An 11,655-nucleotide genomic window follows, 5' to 3' on the forward strand; every position below is an offset into this window, starting at 1 on the left:
CTAGATCCAAAATCTCATTTAAATATCATCTAATATCATCTAAACCAAGTGTGAATGAGACTTTAGGTACAATTCATCCTTAGGCAAAATTCTCCAGCTGTGATCCTGTGAAACCAGACAGATTATCTGCTTCCAAAATATTATACAATAGTGGGACAAGCAGAGGCTGGACTTCCCTATTCCAAAGGCGAGACATGAGAAAGAAATGAAGAATGATGGATCCTCAGCAAGTCTCAAACCTGGCAAGGCAACTTCCATTAGATTTTAAGTCTCGAGACTAATCCCCTTTGGCTCAGTGCTCTGCCCTGTGGGCCAACTGGATTGGCAGCCCTACTTTTTGGGCTCACGGGAGCTGCAGTGTCGCTTCCTTGACCCTGGGCAGTGGCTCCTGGCCCACTGAAATTGAGGAGGAGACACACTTGCCCTCTAGCCCTGTGCTCTCTGGGCCCATTAGAACCATTGAGAATCACATTCTTCCCTTTTCTTGTACCTTCCTGTAGAACCCCAGAAATCCAACAGCCTGCCTTCATTTTGTCCTGTTTCTCTATTCAGTTCAAGCTGGCAGCATTTCTGGTGAGACGGTTAACTGGTTCCATTCAGACCTATACTAATCTCTTTATCACGTGGTTGTCCAGCCACACCCTAGTGTTCTTTCGAGAACATACTTTCTCATTTTTTGCAATGCGGACAGGCTGAGAATTTTCCAAATCTTTAAGTACTGGTTCTTTTTTGCTTAACAGTTCCTTCAATTTATCTTTCTCCTCTCACATTTTACTATAAGCAGCAAGGAGAAAACAGGCTCCACTTGCATCACTTTGTGTAGAAATATCACCTGAATATTCTGCACTGCCTCACTCACAATTTCTATACTCCACAAAACAGTAGAATGCAATTTGGGCAAGTCCTTTGCAAGGATTCCAGTTTCCCGTTACCCATTCCTCATTTCTGTCTGAAGAGACCTCACCACAATCACCTTAAAAAAAAAAAAAAAAAAAAAAAAAAAAAATTTTGTAGATACGGGTTTTTACTATGTTGCTTAGGCTGGTCTCATACACCTGGCCTCAAATGATCCTCCTGCTTTGCCCTCTCAAAGTGTGAGCCACCACACCCAGCCCAGAACCTTTAACATCTACATTCCTACCAACAGTGTTTTAAAGGTCATCCAGGCTTTTCCTAACATGTGCCTCAAAACTCTTGTAGCTTCTTTCTACCAAGAACCCAGTTCCAAGCCACTTCCACATTTTAGGTTATAAAGCATCCCTATCGCAGTACCAAAATCCGTATTCATTTGCTAGGGCTAACGTAAGAAAACAACAGACTGGGTGCCTTAAACAATAGAACATTTAGCTTCTCACAGGTCAGGAAACTGGAAGTCCTAGAATGGGGTGTTGGCAGGTTTGGTTTCTACTAAGGCCTCTCTCCTTGGCCTGCAGATGGCTACCTTCCCTCTGTGGTGTCACATAGCTTATTCTTTGTACACACACTTTCCTGATGTCTCTCGTTAAAAGGACACCAGTGATACTGGATTAGGGCAACACCCTAAAGACCTCATTTTAACCTTAATTACAACTGTAAATGTCCTGTATGCAAAAACAGTTACATTGCGGATTAGGGCTTCCACATATGAATTGGGGTGGGGAGGGACACAATTTAGTCCATAACACTCTGACGTCTGGACTTCCAAACTTCCTGTCTAGCCATGAGTACCTGCCACAGAGTGCTCTCCTGACCATTCGTTTCCTTTCTCCATAAGTGTGAAGATGGCAGAAACCAATAATAGATGTTCCACTTTCCTGATATGGAGTGGAGAAAAAAGAGTTGCATTCCTTCATTGATCATGAGATAGTTGGTTTATGCTTTACTTTCTGCACAGCGGTCCTTTGTATTTTATGGTCTTTTGTTTTAATAAACTGCTTCTCTACAAAGCTGCATACCTGGCTATGTACCTCATTCACTGATACTTTTAGGAGAACCCCAAGGCATTCAACCTCTTTGGAGACATGGAGGAATTACTCTGCGTATTTATTCTGGACTGCTGTCCTATGGGACAGGGATATTCCGGTATTCAACCTCACCTCTTCCTACGTCTTCCAGTGTCTGTGATGAGAGAGGCTGGCCACGAGCTCAACTTCCCTGACGCCAGATTGAAGGGCATTTATTCACATGTCATGTTAGCTATGCCTGCGTGCCAGTGATCCAGCCCGTCAGCCACAGCCTTCCTTAAAACTCCAGTCAGGAGCTAAGACTCTGAAGCCACCCACCCTTCTATCCAGCCCAAGACACTGCCCCTCTAGCTATAGTCCCTCCGGTTCCCTGATCCCCAGAGCCCAGATGCCCTAGATCCTGACAAATGCCTGCATCAAGACTGGCCCTGTCCCTGTTCCTTCAGCACCAAGTGTTTACTGCATGGTCAGTCTCCCCAGTGCTTGGAGCCACTGCTGGCTCAGAGGGGTTTTTCACCAGAATGAAAAGAAAGAGATTTTAGTTTGGGAGAATTCGCCTTGGGAGGATAGATGAAAGAAGAATGACAGATGGGGGTCACTGACCCAGCATCTCAGCTGGAGATGGTCTTCAGGTTAGCTTTAGTGGGATGTCTTGAGACCACTGGGGACAGCCCTTATCAATACATTTTCACTGAAGCCATTTTGCCTCAGTGAGCTATCCAATGGCCAGAGCTGAAGTCACAAGGGAAGCAGGGTGTGCGTGTGTGTGTGTGTGTGTGTGTGTGTATGCACACGTATGTGTGGTGTGGGGTCATTTCATGCCAGCAGTTTAAAAATCTCTACTGAGAATATAAATAGAAATAATAACCATTCCAGCATGTATATTGACCTTTTACTTGAAAGTGTTTTTCCATAATGGAAGTTTCTATGGCCATTCACCCAAAATGGACCTGATAAATGATATATAAATAAAAAACAGGCCCGGTGCAGTGGCGCACTCCTGTAGTCTCCACACTTTGGGAGGCCAAGGTGAGTGGATCCCTTGAGGTCAGGAGTTTGTGACCAGCCTGACAAACATGGCAAAACCCCATGTCTACTAAAAATATGAAAATTAGCCGGGTGTGGTGGTGGGCACCTGTAATCCCAACTACTCGGGAGGCTGAGGCAGGAGAATCACTTGAACCCAGGAGGTGGAGGTTGCTGTGAGCCGAGATGGCACCATTGCACTCTAGCCTGGGCAACAAGCATGAGACTCTGTCTCAAAAAAAAAAAAGTGACTCCAATTTTGGTGACATTGGATTAAGAAAAATGTTTAGGAATAAGTTTAATAAAGAATGTTCGAAACCAACAAGTAGAAAACTGTAAAGCACCACTGAAACCAGAAATAGACTTCAGTGAATAGAAAGGCACCCTCTTCTCTTGGTGAGAACATCTCAATATAATGAAGATGTCAATCTCACCTTATAGTTTACAAAATTTTGCAATCTCATTAAAAATTCTCACCGGGCGCAGTGGCTCACGCCGTAATCCCAGCACTTTGGGAGGCTGAGGCGGATGGATCACCTGAGGTCGGGAGTTCAAGACCAGCCTGACCAACATGGAGAAACCCCGTCTCTACTAAAAATACAAAATTAGCCAGGCATGGTGACGCATGCCTGTAATCCTAGCTACTCGGGAGGCTGAGGCAAGATAATCGCTTGAACCTGGGAGGCAGAGGTTGCGGTGAGCCAAGATCACGCCATTGCACTCCAGCCTGGGCAAAAAGAGCGAAACTCCGTCTAAAAAAAAAAAAAAATTCTAATGAGTTTTTTCATTGACATGGACTGTAAGTTAATCCTAAAATCCACATGGAAAATTAAAGAATTGCAACAAAATTGCTGCACAGGAAGTGCTTTAGAGGGACTAGCCCTTCCAGATTTGAAAACTTTACAAAGCCTCTGTAATTTAAGCAACATCATAGCACTGACACATGAATAGGTCAAAGTAACAAGAGCAGAATGCATTAAAAAATGCCTATCGAAAGGTGGAATATCACATGACTGTGGCAAATACTCTTAATAAATGGGACGTTGACTAGCCATTTGGAAAATAATAAAATTCCATTCCTCCCATCATACACAAGAATTTATAATGGGTCAGAGATTTCAATGTGAAAAAAATATTTTTTTTTCATATTGCCAGAAGAAACATGGATACTAGAAACATGCTATAAGAAAACATGGATGAAATAATCTTTAACCTGGTATACAGAGAGGCTTTCGAATTCTAAATCCAGAGCCAATAAAGGATTAATAAATAATGTCTACAAATACCAAATAGCGTTTGCATGGACAAAGTGTACCATAACATCAAAAGACAAATGACTACAAAAAATCCTTGTCAACATGTAAATCACCATACTTCACCGATAAAGGGTTAATCCTGAGGCCGGACACGGTGGCTCACACCTGTAATCCCAGCACTTTGGGAGGCTGAGAAGGGCGGATCACCTGAGGTCGAGAGTTGGAGACTTGCCTGACAAACATGGTGAAACCTGTCTCTACTAAAAATAAAAAAATTAGCCAGCCGTGGTGGTCCACGTCTATAATCCCAGCTACTCAGGAGTCTGAGGCAGGAGAATTGCTTGAACCAGGGAGGCAGAGGTTGCAGTGAGCTCAGGTCGCACCATTGCACTCCAGCCTGGGCAACAAGAGTGAAACTCCGTCTCCAAAAAAAAGAGAAAAAAAAAAAGAAGGGGTTAATCCTTACTTTGTAGATGTTTTAAAAATTGAGGGGGAAAAGATTAGAAATCCTATAGAAAACTGGGCAAAAGACATGCACAGACTCTTTACCAAAAGATATATAAATATATGAAAAGATGTTCAACTTCACTCATGGTAAGAGAAACGTAAATTACAGCTACACTGAGATACCATTTCTCACCCATCAGATTGTCAAAAATTTAAAAACTTAACAGTACTCTCTACGGCTGAGACTGGAGAAACAGGCATTTTCATACATTGTTGGTGGGAATGCAAAATGTTTTAAGTCCTATAGACTTAAAGTTGGCAGTATTTAATTATATATACACATACCTGTTGACACAGCAAGCAAGTGCACTTCTAAGAATTTATCCCTTAAGAGTCACCTCCAGGCTGCATGTGGTGGCCCACGTCTGTAATCCTAGCACTTTGGCAGGCCTGGATGGGTGGATTGCCTGAGCTCAGGAGTTCGAGACCAGCCTGGGCAACATGGTGAAACCCTGTCTCTACTAAAATACAAAAAATCAGCCAGATGTGGTGGTGATGGCCTGTAATCCCAGCTACTCAAGAGGCTGAGGCACGAGAATTGCTTGAACCTGGGAGGTGGAGGTTGCAGTGAGCTGAGATCATGCCACTGCATTACAGCCTGGGCAACAAAGGGAAATTCTGTCTCAAAAGAAAGAAAAAGAGGCCAGGCATGGTGGCTCACGCCTGTAATCCCAACACTTTGGGAGCCCAAGGTGAGGTCGGCAGTTCGAGACCAGCCTGACCAACGTGGAGAAACCCCATCCCTACTAAAAATACAAAATTAATCAGGCATGGTGTCACATGCCTGTAATCCCAGCTACTCGGGATGCTGAGGTCCTGAACCCAGGAGGTGGAGGTTGCGGTGAGCCAAGATCACACCATTGCACTCCAGCCTGGGCAACAAGAGCGAAACTCCATCTCAAGAAGGGAAAAAAAGTCACCTTCAGTGATATGAATGTACAGGTGCACACGATTACTTATCAGCATTATTTATAGTTGCAAAATATTGGAAGTTGCTTGGACATTCAAGCATAGGAAATGGATTGAATAATATGTGATGGAGTCAAATGTAATTGTGAAAAGAATGAAGAAGATACCAGCAAACTGTTACGGAGTGATTTTTAGAAATGTTAAGTGAAAAGAGCAAAGTGGAAAAAGCATATAGAGTTTGTTACCTCTTGTATAAGAAAGAAGGGAAAATAATGCACACAGTGTTTAACTAGACCCCCTCAGTCTTGGTTGGGCAGGGTTTGTTATATGTGAGTTAGAATTACAAAAAAATCCAAACTCTAGTAGGTTTGTGTTTTGTAGTGGTATGGGCAAAGCAATCCTGAAACTATTTTATATGCATTATAAGATTGAGCAAATGAGTACATGTGTCTGTGTTATTGAGAGCCAGGGTTCTCGCTGTGGAAGAAAAGTCCTACAAATGAGTAATGGGGCAAACAAAAAAGAATCCTGTGAGGATGGGTTGGAATTGGAAGTATTGGTGTGAACATTTGATTCCAAAGTTGTGTATGTGTGTATCCATGCATGTATATGTGCAACATGCATCTTTGTATGCATGTGTATGTGTGCATATATCTGTATGTTTGTGTATACACACGTATGCATTTTCTTTTCTTTTTTGAGACGAAGTCTTGCTCTGTCGCCCAGGCTGGGGTGCAGTGGCCGGATCTCAGCTCACTGCAAGCTCCACCTCCTGGGTTCACGCCATTCTCCTGCCTCAGCCTCCCAAGTAGCTGGGTCTACAGGTGCCTGCCACCTCGCCCGGCTAGTTTTTTGTATTTTTAGTAGAGACGGGGTTTCACCGTGTGAACCAGGATGGTCTCGATCTCCTGACCTCGTGATCCGCCCATCTCGGCCTCTCAAAGTGCTGGGATTACAGGCTTGAGCCACCGCACCCGGCCCACGTATGCATTTTCTAGGTCTGTCCACTGAGAAGACTTAAGAAGCACAGACACACCAGTAGCAGTGCGCACAGATGGTATCCAGATTTTAATCTCTAACACCATTTTTCAGTAATGAAAATCAGGATGACCTGAAGAAGTGGCTGCTTTCAGAACTAGGATTTGATGATCCTGGAATACTTTGTCAGGCCAAAAAGGAAATGCATTAAAAAAAAAAAAAAGATGGAATATGCCTCTAGGACAGAAGAATCAGTTTGAAGGAACTCCCATTCATTGGCCAAATCTGGGACAATTTGAGTATCAATCTAATTGAGTATACTAATGACTTATAAAGCATTGGGGGGAAAAAAAACTTAGGAGTCTGTGTCAATCGTAAATACATAAATAAGTGAAGTCTGTTCTTACAGTAGAGTGCCATGGGCCAGCTGGTCAGTTCACGTTTCTCTCCTAATGTTAACATCTTACACAACCGTGGTACATTTGCCAGAGTTAGGAAACTAACATTGGGACAACACTGTTAACTGAACTACATACTTTATTTGGACTTTCCACTAGGTTTTCGCTATTCCGTCTTCTGATCTAGATTCCATCAGGATCCCATGTGGCATTTAGTGATCACATCGCTTTAGTCTCCTCCAGTCCGTAAGTCTGTCAGTCTTTGTTTTTCATGACCTTCACTTGAAGAGAACTGCCCGGGAACTTTATAGAGTGTCTCAATTTGGACGTGTCTGATGTTTTCTTATTAGATTGGCATTACTGATTTTTTGGAAGAATATCACAGAGGTGAAGTGTCCTCATTGTATTTTTTCAAGGGGTACATGATACCAGCGTGACTTTTCTGGTGATGTTAACCTTGATCACATGGTGAGGGTGAAGCCTGACAGGTTTTGCCACCATCAAGTTATCATTTTTCTCTTCCCATACTCTTATTTTTAGTAGTCACCACTTCTAGCCCATATGCCAAGGGAGGGAAACTAAGCTGTATCTCCTGGGGAAGGGATTATCAAAGAATTTGTGAACACAATATTAAAACTACATTAGCAATTAACAAGTATTTGACTGGGTGCGGTGGCTCATGCCTGTAATCCCAACACTTTGGTAACAAGTATTTGACTGGGTGCAGTGGCTCCCAGTCCCAACACTTTGGGAATCCCAAACACTTTGGGAAGTGTAATCCCAACACTTTGGGAAGCTGAGGCAGCGGATCACTTGAGGTCAGGAGTTCAAGACTAGCCTGGCCAACATGGTGAAACCCTGTCACTACTAAAAATACAAAAATTAGCCAGGCGTAGTGGCACACGCCTGTAATCGCAGCTACTCAGGAGGCTGAGGCAGGAGAATTGCTTGACTTCAGGAGGTGGAGGTTGCGGTGAGCTGAGATCACAGCACTGCACTCCAGCCTGGATGACAGAGAGAGTGTCTGTTTCAAAAAAAAAAAAAAAGAACAAATATTTTAGGAAGATAATTTTAAAATATGTAGATTTTTTTTGTGTGTGTGTGGACGGGATAGGGTCTTGCTTTGTTACCAAGGCTGGAGTGCAGTGGAACAATCATGGCTCACGGCAGCCTCTACCTCCCCAGCTGGAGCAGTTTTCCCATCTCAACCTCCCAGGTAGCTAGGACTATAGTCGTAATCTGGCTGGAGTGCAATGGCACAGTCTCAGCTCACCGCAACCTCCACCTTCCAGGTTCAAGCGATTCCCCTGCCTCAGCCTCCCGAGTAGCTGGGATTACAGGCATGCACCACCATGCCCAGCTAATGTTGTATTTTTAGTAGAGACAGTGTTTCACCATGTTGGTCAGGCTGGTCTTGAACTCCTCACCTCAAGTGATTCACTCACCTCAGCCTCCCAAAGTGCTAGGATTACAGGCATGAGCTGTTGTGCCTGGCTGGCCCATGTTAGTTTTTAATATGAGGGTGCATATAGTTGTTAGTATGTTATTTTATTATCTCTTAAATGACTACAGGATCTGTAGTTTTATCTCTTCTTTCATTGCTGGCATTCTTTTTTTTTTGAGACAGAGTCTTGCTCTGTCACTCAGGCTGGAGTGCAGTGGCGTGATCTCCGCTCACTGCAAACTCAGCCTCCTGGGTTCATGCCATTCTCCTGCCTCAGCCTCTCAAGTAGCTGGGACTACAGGCACCCACTACCATGCCTGGCTAATTATTTGTATTTTTGGTAGAGATGGGGTTTTACCATGTTAGCCAGGATAGTCTCGATTCCTGACCTTGTGATCTGCCGGTCTCGGCCTCCCAAAGTGCTGGGATTACAGGCGTGAGCCACCGCACATTGCTGGCATTCTTAATTTGAATCTCCTCTATTATTTTAGCATGAGAAAATTATGAATTTTACTGATCATATTAAAAAACAATTTTAAGCCAGGTGCACAGTAGCTCACACCTGTAATCCCAGCAATTTGAGAGGCCAAAGGGGGCGGATTGCTTGAGGTCAGGAGTTCGAGACCAGCCTGACCAACATGGTGAACCCTCATCTCTTCTAAAAATCCAAAAAGTAGCCCAGCATGGTGGTGGGCACCTGTAGTCCCAGCTACTCAAGAGGCTGAGGCAGGAGAATGGCTTGAACCCAGGAAGCAGAGGTTGTAGTGAGCCAAGATCACACCATTGTACTCCAGCCTAGGCATGGCGAGACTCCATCCCCCCCCAAAATAATATTGTTTAAATTGTATTGATTTTCTCTTTTCAATTTTATTGATTTCTTCTTTTATCTGTTAGCTCCTGTCCTCTGCATGCTCTGATTTTATTTTGCTCTTTTTCTGGTTTCTTTATGTAAAAGCTTAAATTATTGATGTAAGACTTTTCTTCTTTGCTAATATATGCATCTAACACTGATTACTTCCCTCTTCACAATGCTTTATCTGTATCTTACCACATTTTATGTGTTTTATTTTTATTTAGGTCTATATTATTTTTAATTTTCCCCGAGATTACCCTTTAACTCATGAGCTATTTAGAAGAATGCTTTTCGATTTCCAAATGTTTGAGGTCTTTCCTTTCCTTCTCGTTTTTGTATAATTAAAGCTTATACTATAGACACGTTAGATTAAAATTCAATTACACTTGTTTAGTTACATTGTATATGTTGTTCAAGTATCATTGGAGCAAACTTTTCAATACTAACTTTATGTAGTGGTTGTCAGTCTTTTGCACTTGTAGAGTGGCAAATAAAAAACACCCTGAAAATATGACCCTCAGGCCGTTGGAGAAGCTCACAGAGACAGAAATGGTGGGAATTTTCTGAGTCCTCAGTGCTCTTTGCTTTCTAGGCCAGCACACAGGGATCCAACAAAGCCAGAGTTAGTGTTCAGAAAGGGCAGTGGGATAGAAGGATGGGGAATGCCCTGGTATCACCTAGCTGGTTCTAATGACCCATGCCGGGTCCCCATGGTATAAGCTGGCTTCTAACACTACTCTTTCGAGACTCCTTCTGCGCATTAATGAGCGAATCTGTATTTGGACATGTTCACATGAACAGATTGGAAGAGACGATAAATTTACCATGACCAATCCCTTTAGGATTGGTTTGAGGAACTTATTGATCCTGTATTCATCTTGGGCATTTGTCTGTTGTATTTGCTATCACAGAATGTCTTTTAATCCCAAATACACTTCTACAGTTCCATCCAATACAAGTCCCTAATCATGATCTTTGGAATGAACTAATACATTTCAAAGAACATCAGAAGGAAGGACTATGGCAGGAGAGATGGAATTGGTCCTTCAGAGGACTAGGATGAAGATGAGAAATGAACCAGCATTAGGACAACCTTAGTCTCAATACATTTGCCTAACATAAGCTCAAAGGGTGCAGTTGTGTGCACAAAATATCCTTGATGACATCATAACTCAGAATTCAGTAAAACAGCTCAAGTCGCTCACAGGGGATGCGCTAGGGTGGTCACCACTCTTGAGAGTCTGTGCCCAGTGATGAAAAACAGTATGACGGTTGTTTAAAAATGAAAATAGTTACCATACTATTCAACAATCCTACTTCTCAATATATAACCTAAAGAATTAAAGGCAAGATCTCAAAAAGATATTTGCACACCCATGTTTATTGTAGCATTATTCACAATAGCCAAGAGATAAAAGCAATCCAAATGAGTTTGGTGGATGAAAGGATAAAATATGGTGTATATATGTGTATGGGGGTGTGTGTGTGTGTGTGTGTGTATGTGTGTATGTAATGGAAGACTAAGCAGCCTTCAGAAAGAAGGAAACCATGTCACATGCTAGAACATGGGTGAACCTCAAGAAGTTTATGCCAAGTGAAATAAGCCAATCACAATAAGACAATTTTTTTTCATATGAAGTATTTAAAATAGTCAAAATCACAGTAGTGGTTGCCAAGGACTGGGAGTGGGAGTGGTGGTGGTGGGATTAGTGTTTAATATGTATAGAATTTTAGCTTTGAAAGATGAAAAATTGCTGAAGATCTAAATTTCTAAAGATTAAGAAGTAAGAATATACTTAACGTGTATTCACAATGATGAAAATATACTTAACATTACTGAACCCGTACACTTTAAAATGTTTTAAATGATTGTTTAAAAAGCAGCAACATAGGAATAAATCTTCATGACCTAGCACTAGTTCATGATTTCTCAAATATGACACCAAAAGCACAAGTAACAAAAGAACACATAGATAAATTGGACTTCATCCAAAGTAAAAAAACTTTTGTGCTTCAAAGAGTACTGTCAAGAAAGTAAATGATGGCTGGGCGCACTGGCTCAGGCCTGTAATCCCAGAACTTTGGGAGGCTGAGGCAGGCGGATCACGATTTCAGGGGTTCGAGACCAGCCTGGCCAACATGGCGCAACCCCGTCTCTACTAAACATACAAAAATTAGCTGGGTGTGATGACACATGCCTGTAATCCCAGCTACTGGGGAGGCTGAGGTAGGAGAATCCCTGAAACCAAAGGCAGAGGTTGCAGTAAGCTGAGATTGCGCCACTGCACTCCAGCCTCCTTTTGGGCAAAGGAGCAAAACTCTGTCTCAAAAAAGAAAGTCA

The sequence above is a fragment of the Colobus angolensis genome, unplaced genomic scaffold (genome assembly GCF_000951035.1).
Source record: "Colobus angolensis palliatus isolate OR3802 unplaced genomic scaffold, Cang.pa_1.0 Scaffold72, whole genome shotgun sequence".
Lineage (NCBI taxonomy): Eukaryota > Metazoa > Chordata > Mammalia > Primates > Cercopithecidae > Colobus > Colobus angolensis.